This window comes from Mustela lutreola, chromosome 8 (genome assembly GCF_030435805.1).
Source record: "Mustela lutreola isolate mMusLut2 chromosome 8, mMusLut2.pri, whole genome shotgun sequence".
NCBI classification, from domain to species: Eukaryota; Metazoa; Chordata; class Mammalia; order Carnivora; family Mustelidae; genus Mustela; species Mustela lutreola.
The window spans coordinates 95,717,489-95,728,260 of NC_081297.1; the positions used below are offsets into that span (position 1 = coordinate 95,717,489).

Below are 10,772 nucleotides of genomic sequence, written 5' to 3' on the forward strand. Positions count from 1 at the left end.
GTTTCCAGCCATAATCGTGAATTTGTCTATTTCTTCTATCAGTTTCTTCTTCACGTATTTTGCATCTCTGTTTTTTTGCTGCATACACAGAATTGCTATGACTTCTGAGTGGATTGACTTTTTTTTTTTTTATCATTTTATAAAGTCCCTTTCTGTCTCTGGTAATTTTCTTTGCTCTGAAGTCTACTTTATCTGATATTAATATAGCCTATCTTGCTTTCCTTTTATTAATGCTTGCATGACATATATTTCTCCATCCTTTTACTTTCATCTAAGTTATTATGTAGATACTGATATTTATCTATATCATTATTTGAAGTGAATTTGTTGTATATAGCAAATACAGTTAAGTATGTCATATTTTATTTTATTATTATTATGTTCAATTAGCCAGCATATAGTACATCATTAGGGCACATCATATTTTAAAATCCACTCTGCAACCTTTGTCTTTTAGCTGATCTGTTTTAACCAGTTGTATTTAATGTATTTATTTTTGTTTTCTATTTGTTCTTTGATTTTTGTTTCTCTGTTTACTTTTTTCTCCCTTCTTTTGGGTGAGTTGAACATTTTCCCATATTGATTTATCTATAGCATTTTTGAATCTATCTCTTTGTCTAGCCTTTTCAGTGGTTGCTCTAGGTATTATACTATATATACACAACTTATCATGGTCAACCGGTATCATTTTACCAGTTTGAAGCATAGAAACCTTTTTACTCTTCACATCTGTTTCTTTTCTTTTTAAAAATTATCTTAAATATTTCCTCTACACACATTAAGAACTACATCTGTGTTATAAATTTTGCTTCAACCATCAAACATAATTTTGAAAACTCAAAAGGAGAAGGAAAGACTATTGCATTTGTCCATATTTTTGCTTATTATATACTCTGTTCCTTGCTTCATGGTATTCCAAGTTTCTTTCTCTTGTTTCCTTTCTATTTAGAGAATTTCTTTCCAACATTGTTTTAGGATAGTTCTATTGGTAACAAATTTTCTTAGTTTTCCTTCATCTGAGAATATCTTGATTTCTCCTTAATTCTAGAAGAATATTTTTTGGAGGTATAGGATTTTGGATTAACAGTTCTAGTCCTTTGCCACTTGAAAAATATTTCACCACCTCATTTTTTTTGCTATAATAAGCAAAAAAAAAAAAAAATGGTTTCTGGTAAGAAATCTGCCATTCTAATTGTTTTGCCTCTGTTTTTCTCTGGCTGATTTCAAGGATTTTCCTTTGTTTTCAGTTTTCAAAAATTTGGCTATGATGTGTCTGGGTGCACATTTCTTTGGATTTGTCTTGTTTGTGGTTTGCGCGGCTTTTTGAAACTATAGGTTTACGTCTCTTGGCAAATTGGGGAAGTTTTCAACCCTTATTTCTGTGATAATTCTTTATTTTCTCTTTGCCTTCTTCTTTCTCTCCTCCTGGGACTCGGACGTCATGGATATATGATCTTTTGTTTCTTTTGTTATGTCCATGGGTTGAGGAATTCCTGTATAGTTTCCACTGACACCATGGTGGAGGTGATTTTATAAATCTGGGTGATGGTGAAAAATCCAGACCCTCCACTAGGCCTCCTCAGCAGGAAAAAGAGGGGCTTCTCTTTACTGCCAGGTGGAGAAGAAAGCCCAGGCTCCTTCCATGGTCTGTACCAGGGATTTGTTCAGTCCGAGGTCAGCCTTGTTTCCAAATGCCAGGTAGAGATCTGGAGAGACTGAGAGCACAAGCAGCTTGAAACATCACTGTTAAATGGATCCTACACAGGCCAGTGAGTCCTAGCTCTGGCTCATTGCTGTGCCAATGACCCTGCTGGTGTCTTTCTCTCTTATGAGATAAGCCCTAGGTGCATTAATTTTTTCCTTATGGTTAGGTGAGATCTTTTTTTCCTCAATGTCTCTTAACTTTTGAAAATGCATTTTTCTCTTTATAATTATCTTGAGGTTGTTTATACATTTTCACAATTTGGTTTCCTTTAGCAATCAGGTTTTTTTGTAGGTATTCAACTAGTTCTTTAATGTACAAGCCTAGCTCACTTTACCCTGACCCTCCAGATCTTGTAATATTGGAAGATCTGAATTTACTCCTTAAAACCCTGTGACTTACAGAACATAAACACAATTCGGATTTGTTTTACCTTCTTTCTCTTTATATTTACTTTGGAGAATCCATAGGGACTACCAACCAAATGTGGGTTTTCAGGATAATGTTTATCAAATGTCTAAAATTTAGCACATATTTATAAACTTGCTAAAGTATATTCTTTTTAAAAAAATTTATTTTATTTACTTATTTGACAGGAAGAGACAGAGCAAGAGAGAGAACATAAGCAGGGAGAGTGGGAGAGAGGCTTCCTGCTGAGCGGAATCCCCGGACCGTGGGATCACGACCAGAGCTGAAGGTAGATGCTTAATGACTGAGCCACCCAGGCACCCCAATTAAGGCATATTCTTACTGAAGGCAGGTGCCGCATTTATAATAAAATAGTTATGAGGTGTTTTTTTGGGGGAAAAGTATTATGAAATTGAGGAAATTGAAAAATATATATGTAGACTTTAAAAACATACGTTTATCTGAGCTCCATCTCTATCTTTCTTTCTCCATCCAAAATTACAGTGGAAAAAAAAATAATAAAGTGGCTTAAACCCATAAAGACGAAGAGAATTGGAGGGGAAATAGGAGTAGAGAAGAGATGTATTCACACCTGGGAGACAAAAGGTGTTTTGAAGGATAGTAACCAACTTAGTAGATAGAAATGGCTGAAACCCAAGTGCCTGTGGAAAGGAAGATTGATGAGCAGCAAGAGATTTGTTCCCTAGAGCTCCTTGAAGGGTTCTGGAATTGGAGGTACTAGCCAAGTGGAAGGAGCAAGGATGAGTCATGGACTCGAGAAGAGGGAGATGAACATATTATGCCTCTGACCCACACCATTGTGGGACAACCTCTCTCTAATCACTGTAGATCAGGGAATTCCTTCTCTGAAGGAACTGACCAGAGTCAGTGGCTCTGGGCCATGCCAGCTGGTGAGTCCCTATCATCATTCTGTTCCCACTGTCATGCCAGGCTTACTACACAGACCTAGTTCACCAAGCCCATCATGCTGGAGATCAGAGTGAGAAGTCCATGGAAAAATTCGATGGCTCCAGAGTAAATACACATAATGACAATTAGGAGGCAGGTGTGTATGTTCTAATGACAGAATGACTCAACACCTGATCACACTTCTGGCCACCAGGTGACAAATCTGATCCAACCACACAGCCTTTCCACACAACTACCTGGTGTCTCATTTTTAAGCCAAGGATCATCAGACTTTTGAGAGACACCATCGAAATAAAAGACTGAGAATGAAGTGTAGGTATGGGAAGACTATTAATTAGAAGAAAAAGGAAATGTTGTAAGGAAGGGGCAAAAATTTTAAAGAAAAATTATAAGTATCTTTAGAGAGATGAGATGATATTGCAGCCATGAAACAAGAATGGATGTCGATAAAACAGACAAAAACAGAGAAAAGCAAAAAACACAAGAATGAAAAAGATTAAAATGATCAGGGATGTCTGGCTGGCTCAGTTGTTGGAGCATATGACTCCTGATCTTGGGGTTGTGAGTTTGAGACCCATGGTGGGTGTATAGACTACTTCAAAATAAAATCTTGGGGTGTCTGGGTGGCTCAGTGGGTTGAGCCTCTGCCATTCGGCTCAGGTCATGATCTCAGGGTCCTGGGATTGTGCCTCTTTTGGGGGGCTCTGCTCAGTGGGGAACCTGCTTCCTCCTCTCTCTCCCTGCCTCTCTGCCTACTTATGATCTCTGTCTGTCAAATAAATAAATCTTAAATGAATAAAATAAAATCTTAAAAAAGAAAAGAAAAGAAAAGAAAATGATTAGGGTAGAAATAAAAAAATTCAACAGAGTTTGGGAGATGGAATTGAGGAATTCTTGCATAGAATAGTAAAAAAAAACTTGGAAAATAGGACACTGGATTGGCTCATTCCTCTTTTACAACCCACTTTTCTCTTGTCTCTTTTCCATTCCTAGAGTTTCTTGTAGTTAGATTTGCATTTTGACACATTTCTGATCAATGAGTTGTAAGTGTAAGTCTGCAGGGGATTTCTAGACATGCCACCCTTCCTGCTTCCTCCCTTTCCTTTTCATTTCTGCCTTGAATGTAGAAGTGATGCCTGAAGCTGCAGCAGTTATCTTGTGGCCATGGCTGAGAGGCCAAGAGAGTTCCAGAGATCTTTGCCCTGAGATTTGTAACCCTCTGAAATAGTACCAGTCTAATCACCTCTTGACTTCCTGTGTGAATAAAACAAAACAAAACAAAACAAAAACAAACCCTAATGTGTTAAGCTGTTTAATTGGATATTCTTTTACTCCTAGCTGAATCAGATTCCCTAACACAGAGAGAAAAGTTCAAGGAAAATATCTGGAGTACCCGAGTGGCTCAGTCAGCTAAGTGTCCGACTCTTGGTTCTGGCTCAGTTCACGATCTTGAGGTTGTGAGATGGAGCCCTGTGTTGGACTCTGCACTGGGTGTGGCACCTGCTTAAGATTCTCTCTCTACCTTTCCCTCTGCCCTGCCCCTACCCGTCTCTAAAAACAAAACAAAACAAAACAAAACAACTAGACTATCTGTTCAAGTGGTCCAATATTCAACTGTTAGGAGTTTTGGAAAGAGAAAACAGAGATAATGGGTGGAAAAAAATTATCAATGGAACAAAAGAAGAAAATATCCCAGAACTAAGCTTTCATATCTTGAAACAACACATTAGCCCAAGTCCCTAAAAATCACCAGGATGTAGAATGGAAGTACTTCACAGTTTGCTTTCAGATAAATGGAGCAGAGGTCAGGAGACTGGCTTTACTACAATAAAAGAATGTATCATAAGAAGAATTAACATTGCATAGATATTTGAAAGGTTTGTCAGTAAGCATTAAACTAAAAATATTATATTTGAAGAAGATAGGAACTTGTGGAAACATGGTAGTATCTCAGATATCTGTTTAACAAAGTGATTTAAGTTTGGGTGTTTGGTCCCTATCTGGAAATTGCCATGTTTTGTATCAAAGTTTGGCTATTTTGAAAGACTATGCATTTTGAAATTTTACAGACATGATTCTGATCCCAGTTGCGTGGTGAAGACAATTTCCTTAACTTCTGCGCCTGCTTTCTCATCAGCATGTCTACCTTAGAGGTTATTGTGGGGACTAACGGGAATTCTTCACTTAGAACTCCTGGCATGGACCTGGGGTTTCTTTTTTAAAGTTCTTACTTATTTTTGCAAGAGAGAAACAGAGAGAGGGGATGAACAAGGGGAGAGGGAGAGAGAGAGGGAGAAGCAGACTCCCTGCATGTGGGGCTCGATCCCAGGCCTCCAGGATCATGACCTAAGCCAAAAGCAGATGCTTACCTGGCTGAGCCACCCAGGCACCCAGAACTGGCATTTCTTAAATGTTAATTTCCCTTAATGATGTTTCTTAAATTGAGATTCTACCTGTATACACGCACCACAGCCTTCCATTCTTCCCTCGTCTTAGTTTGTAAGAACTCGAGTTACCCAGGTTGAGGATTATCCAGTCTGTTTGTTCCCTAACTGGGATTCCCCAGCCCTGAGAAAGTTGTAACGAGGGTCTGTGAGTTACCTCCAATATTCTAAAAGTACTCCAGAAATCATACATGTTCTGGGTATAGAAAAAGGAGCTTTCAAGTGCCTTGGCCTTTGTCTAGGATGTAAACTTATTGTGGTTACTCCAGTTGCTTCATGATGACCAGAAGAACCAGTGGGCATTTATACATTTCACAATTAAAGACAGAAAAGTTATTAGTTAAATTTTTAGAGCTGTCATTTGGAAGGCAATGTCTTAAAAATTCATGGAATTTACGGGGAAAGCCGGGAGGAGGGTAACAACTCTTGGGCAGGAAGGTCCACAAAGATTAAGTAACTTGTTAAAGTTAACACAGTGGGTTAGCAGCACTGCCAAGCCTAGAACTGATTTCTCCTGATGTCTAGTTGATAGCATGTTTCACTACTAACAGCTCTCCAGACCATCTTATCTTCCCCCCACTGTATGTATGGTGACAGATGTTAACCAGACTTACTGTGGTGATCATTTTGCAAGGTATACAAATATTGACTCATTATGTTGTACACCTGAAATTAATATGATGTTATATGTAAATTACACCTCAATAAAAAAAAAAAAAATACTGCCTCAGAAACTTGAAACTCAGGATGTTTGATTCTCCTATATGCTTGGACCCCAAAAATCACGGGAAGGAAGAAAGAATTCCTGACACTTTGTCATGATTTACAGGCACAACCAGAAATTTCTCGTTTCCTTTTGTCAATTAGAGAAATTTATACCTTAGAAGATTTTAAATGCTTGGCTACTTCAGAGAAAAAGAAAGTTCTGTCGCTTATCTATATTGTTTTTGTGCCTGTGAGAAAACAAGGGGTTTTCAGCCAAGGCAAATCAAAGTAGCTGATAATCCCATGAGAGAATTGAGCAGGCAGTGAGCGCGGAATATGTACCTGCCTGGAATCTTGTGCCTCCGATTAACAAGCAAAGCAGGAAGAAAACTGCTTGGATGAGCTATGACCACAAGGTGGCGCCACACACACGCTTGTCAAAGCTAGCAGTTTTTTTTTTTTTTTTCAAATCTGGGGGATTTCCCCTAACTTACTGAAGCAGGAAAAAACAAAAACAACAAAAATACGGGTAGGTCCAGTACTTTTCAGCTTGGAACAGTGGGACTGAAAGGAGATGGTTAAAAGCCCCAAAGAAGTTGCCCTCTTTAATTGTGTGGCAGAGAAGGCACTTGTGTCCTTAGAGTTCACTGGGTAAATAAGGAGCCTGCTGACTCCTCAAGTGAGTGCAGACTCAGGAAGTGACTGGCTCCAGCAGGAAAAACCAGAGTTACCCTGTGAGGGCAAATCACTCTAGGATTAGGGCTCCAGCCTCCTTGGTCATTTGGGTGTACTCCTTTAGGCCTAGCTCTCTGACCTTAGGGGAAAGGCAATTGCCATTTCTATACCGGGAGCTAATTTCCTTTTGTTGTTTCCTTTAGTTTATTTTCCTCTCAAGAATTGTGAATTCTCAACTGGTTGGGACCTGGGAGGAGGAGATGGATGGAGCAGTGAGCCAACCGTGCCCTTTCTTCCTTCCCACCCTTCCCTAAATAGGAACCCCCCCACCCCACCCCTCTGCCCCCGGCATCTCAACCTGCCCCTTTCCTTCAAAGGAAAAACGGAAATAGTACGTCCATGCCCATTGACATCATGGATTTTCCTGCCAGTCCTGATTTAAGATATCTTGAAAGTTTGCTTTCAAAGGACTGCTTTGTGCTTAAGGAGAAAATAAAACCCTATGCCTCCTACCCTAAAGCTTTTCCTGGTACCACAGAAAACCACCTGAGCTGTCTGCCTCTGGCATCTTTGACACCAGACCAACATAATAACACCCAGGCCAGTTCCTGGCATCTCTGCTGATTTAACAATGACTCCACCAGGTTCCTCACCTGCAGCAACAATCCCCCAGCGCCCCTACTCCCATGGCATGGACTCACACCCAGACGCTGCTTGGCTGCTGCTTCAGAGGAATCAATGTTCCAGAACATTGGTTCTCATATCTCAGCATGCATCAGAATCACCTGGGGTGCTTGTTAAGACAGATTCTTGGGCCCCACTTTCTGGTTTAGTAGGTCTGGGGTGCAGTAAAAAAAATTTTGTGTTTTTACCAAGTTCCCTTGTGAGGCAGATGCTACTGGACTGGGGACCAAATTTCTAGAGCTGCTTTTTCAGAGAACAGAGCTGGAAGGGGGAGAAGGAGCAGCAGTAAGAAGCCCAAGGCTGTTGTTTGGGCTGGTCTTTGGCCCCTGTGGCGGAGTCAGTTGGGAGAGGGCATGTGTTTCAGACTGCGGAGGCACCAAGAGGGCCTGACCTCTTGAGATGCTGTGAATCTTTATTTTTTTTTTCTTTCTAGACTAGTGGTTCTGAAACTTGGCAGCACATGGGATCCACTCTGGGAACTTTAAGAAAGAATCCCTGACAACTGGCCTCCAGTCCCAAAGATCTTGCTTTAATTGGTTTGGAGGGTACTTTGGGCATTCGACCATTTGAAAGCTCCTTAGGTGTTTCTGATGTGCAGCCTGGGTTGAAAAACCTCTGTTCTAGGCTCTCCCCTCATATTTCATATCGAATCTGCCATGAATGGAAGTACCAATCATTGGTCCTGGAAACTTCCAGATCCCTCACCTACCTCCTTACCTCTGCCCACCTTCAAGCTGGAATACTCTTGCAAATCTCTGACTTTTGAATTCCTATGTTTCCTTCAAAACCCGGTTCAAGTATGTCTTTCATGGTGGAGACTTTCTTGGATTCCGCTGACAGTTAATTGCTTCTTTTCCTATCTCCTTAAATACTTTGCAAGCACTGGAATTACAACCTTTTTGTTTGTTTGTTTTACTGTATTGTAATTATTTGCTTTTCTATCTTTTCTCCTCACTCCATGGTATACCCCTTGGGAGGCTTAATAAAAACCACAACTGAGTGAATCCCTTGGTTGGAGATAAAGTTTGAGGTGCAAAAGGACTGGAGAAGGAAGTTTACTAATTTTGACTCTGTTCAGCCTACTTAGGGTGAAGTTCTGGTGGGTGTCTGGGAGGCGAAGCCAAGCCAGCCGAGTCAACCTTGCCTTGAGGGATTTCTCCTCAAGTCTGGCATCGGTTTCTAATATGCACTCTGCTCTCAATTGAGAGTCGCCGAATTAGGGTGAGACCCCGTGCTAGGTGCTTTTAAAATCGTGGACGCGACCATTTCCGTGACAATTCTGCTGGCTAGTATTGCTGTCCCCATTGTATGGATGAGAGAACTGAGGTTGAGCAGGTAAATGGCAGAGGGATGCAAGGACCAAAGCCATTCTGCTTTCTGATGGGGTTCTATACCTCTTCCCTCCGGAGGATCTGGCTGTTTCTTGTAGACACGGACACGGTCTTAGTAATTTTTGTACCCCCAGCACTTGGCACAGGGCCTGGCATCAGCAGGTGCTCTGTGGATGAGGGCCTACCTGAACCGTATGACCCTCCGCCACGTCTCTCTGTCATCCAGGGGGACATGGTGTTGGTGCTGACACAGTTAAGTGAGATGCTGCTGTTGCCACTCAAGGGGGCTTCACAGCGGTCAACAACCAGCAGCTGGTTCACACATTGCGTGAGAGCCCTGTCGCCGGCAATCTTCTGCCTGCTAATCACTGTGTCACAGTCTAAGCGTTCAGTCACCTGCTGCCCAGGTCAGGATGAGAACTTCCGGTTCCGGTTCTGCCATCTTTGTTTTCTTCCGCCATATTCTCCCGTCTCGGCGCAGTGGACAGAGTCGCTCTCTGTTTTTTTTCAGCTGGGCCTTCTTCGTGGCAAGTTGTTTGTATGGGAGATAGGTCAGAAGCATGTCTTCTGCCTTCCATGCGTCTTGAACAACAGCACAGTAAACCGGCTCCACTTGCCTTCCTGCGGGGGTAGATTCCAAGCGGAGCTCATGGGGTTGGCTCCATAAAGCCATGGAAGTGGCACCCGTGGGCTTTATGGAGCCAACTGCATGCTTCACTGCTGAGAGTGCTTGCTACCTGGCTGTGTGAGCCCAGACAGATCCGTGTGAGCCGCAGCTTGACCGCTGGGAACCCGTTCTGTTAGAGGTCTCCCATCCCCCACTTCTCCACTTCCTGTATTACCACCCTCCCCTCCATTCTAAAACCCACTGCCCAGACCTCTTCTCTCTTAGGAGGATTGCTTTATAACAGAGTTCCACTTTTATTATTTTATTTTACATACGCAACAGATCTGTAAGTTAGGTTGGGTCTAATTCTGCCATCGTGCCGTTTGCTCTTTTAGCCATCTACTCCCTCCTTCCCCCTCTCTTGTCTTTTATTGGATTAATGAAGTATTTGTTAGTGTTCTATTTTATCTCCTCTATTGGCCTTTTGGTTTTTTTTTTTTTTTTAAGTATTATCTTAAAAATTATTTTTATTTTTCTTTTCTTGATTTTCTAGAGAGAGAGTGAGCGAGTGCAAATGCAAGGAGAGGGGAAAGGGCCCCAGGGAGGAGGAGAGAGAAATTCTTCAGCTGACTCCGCAACTCAATGCAGAACCCGAGGCAGGACTCAATCTCATGACCCTGAGATCATGACCTGAATGGAAATCAAGAGTCTGATGCTTAACTAACTGAGTCACCCAGGTGCCCCATCCTCCATTGGCCTTTTAGTTACAACTCTTTGTTTTATCTAGTGGTTAGTGAAAATATGCGTCTTTAGCTTATCATAGTGTGACCTGAATTAATATGATAAGACTTCATGTGAAATGTAAGGATTTTTTTTTTTAAGATTTTATCCATTTATTTGTCACAGAGAGAGATTACAAGTAGGGAGAGATGCAGGCAGAGAGAGGGGGAAGAAGGCTCCTGGCCGAGCAGTGAGCCCGATGCAGGGCTCGATCCCAGGACCCTGAGACCATGACCCAAGTTGAAGGCAGAGGCTTTAACCCACTTAGCCACCCAGGTGTTCCAAATATAAGGATCTTATAACAGTATGTTTCTATTTGCCTCTCTCCTCTGTGATGTCAGTATGTGTTTTGCTTCTGTGTATATTACAGAACCAGGAACACACTGTCATTATTTTTGCTTTAAAGAACCAATGTATTTTAAATAAATCAAAAGAAAAAAGTGTTGTATTTCTGCCCAGTATAGTTACCATTTTTGGTACTCTTCTTTCTGTATTGTAGGTCCAGG

General features: G+C 41.4%; 1 protein-coding gene across 3 annotated transcripts in view; it reads right to left on the reverse strand.

Annotated features, from left to right (window-relative positions):
• Positions 1–9,234, reverse strand: part of BCL2L14 (BCL2 like 14) — a 51,852-nt gene extending 42,618 nt beyond the window's left edge. For 2 of the 3 annotated variants that reach the window (XM_059186075.1, XM_059186074.1), the window contains exon 1: positions 9,065–9,233. The gene's annotated coding sequence lies outside the window, so the exon portion shown is untranslated. Of the gene's footprint in view, positions 1–9,064 lie in introns of all 3 variants that reach the window. The other variant, XM_059186077.1, reaches the window with a different exon arrangement.
• Positions 9,235–10,772: the final 1,538 nt, after the last annotated feature.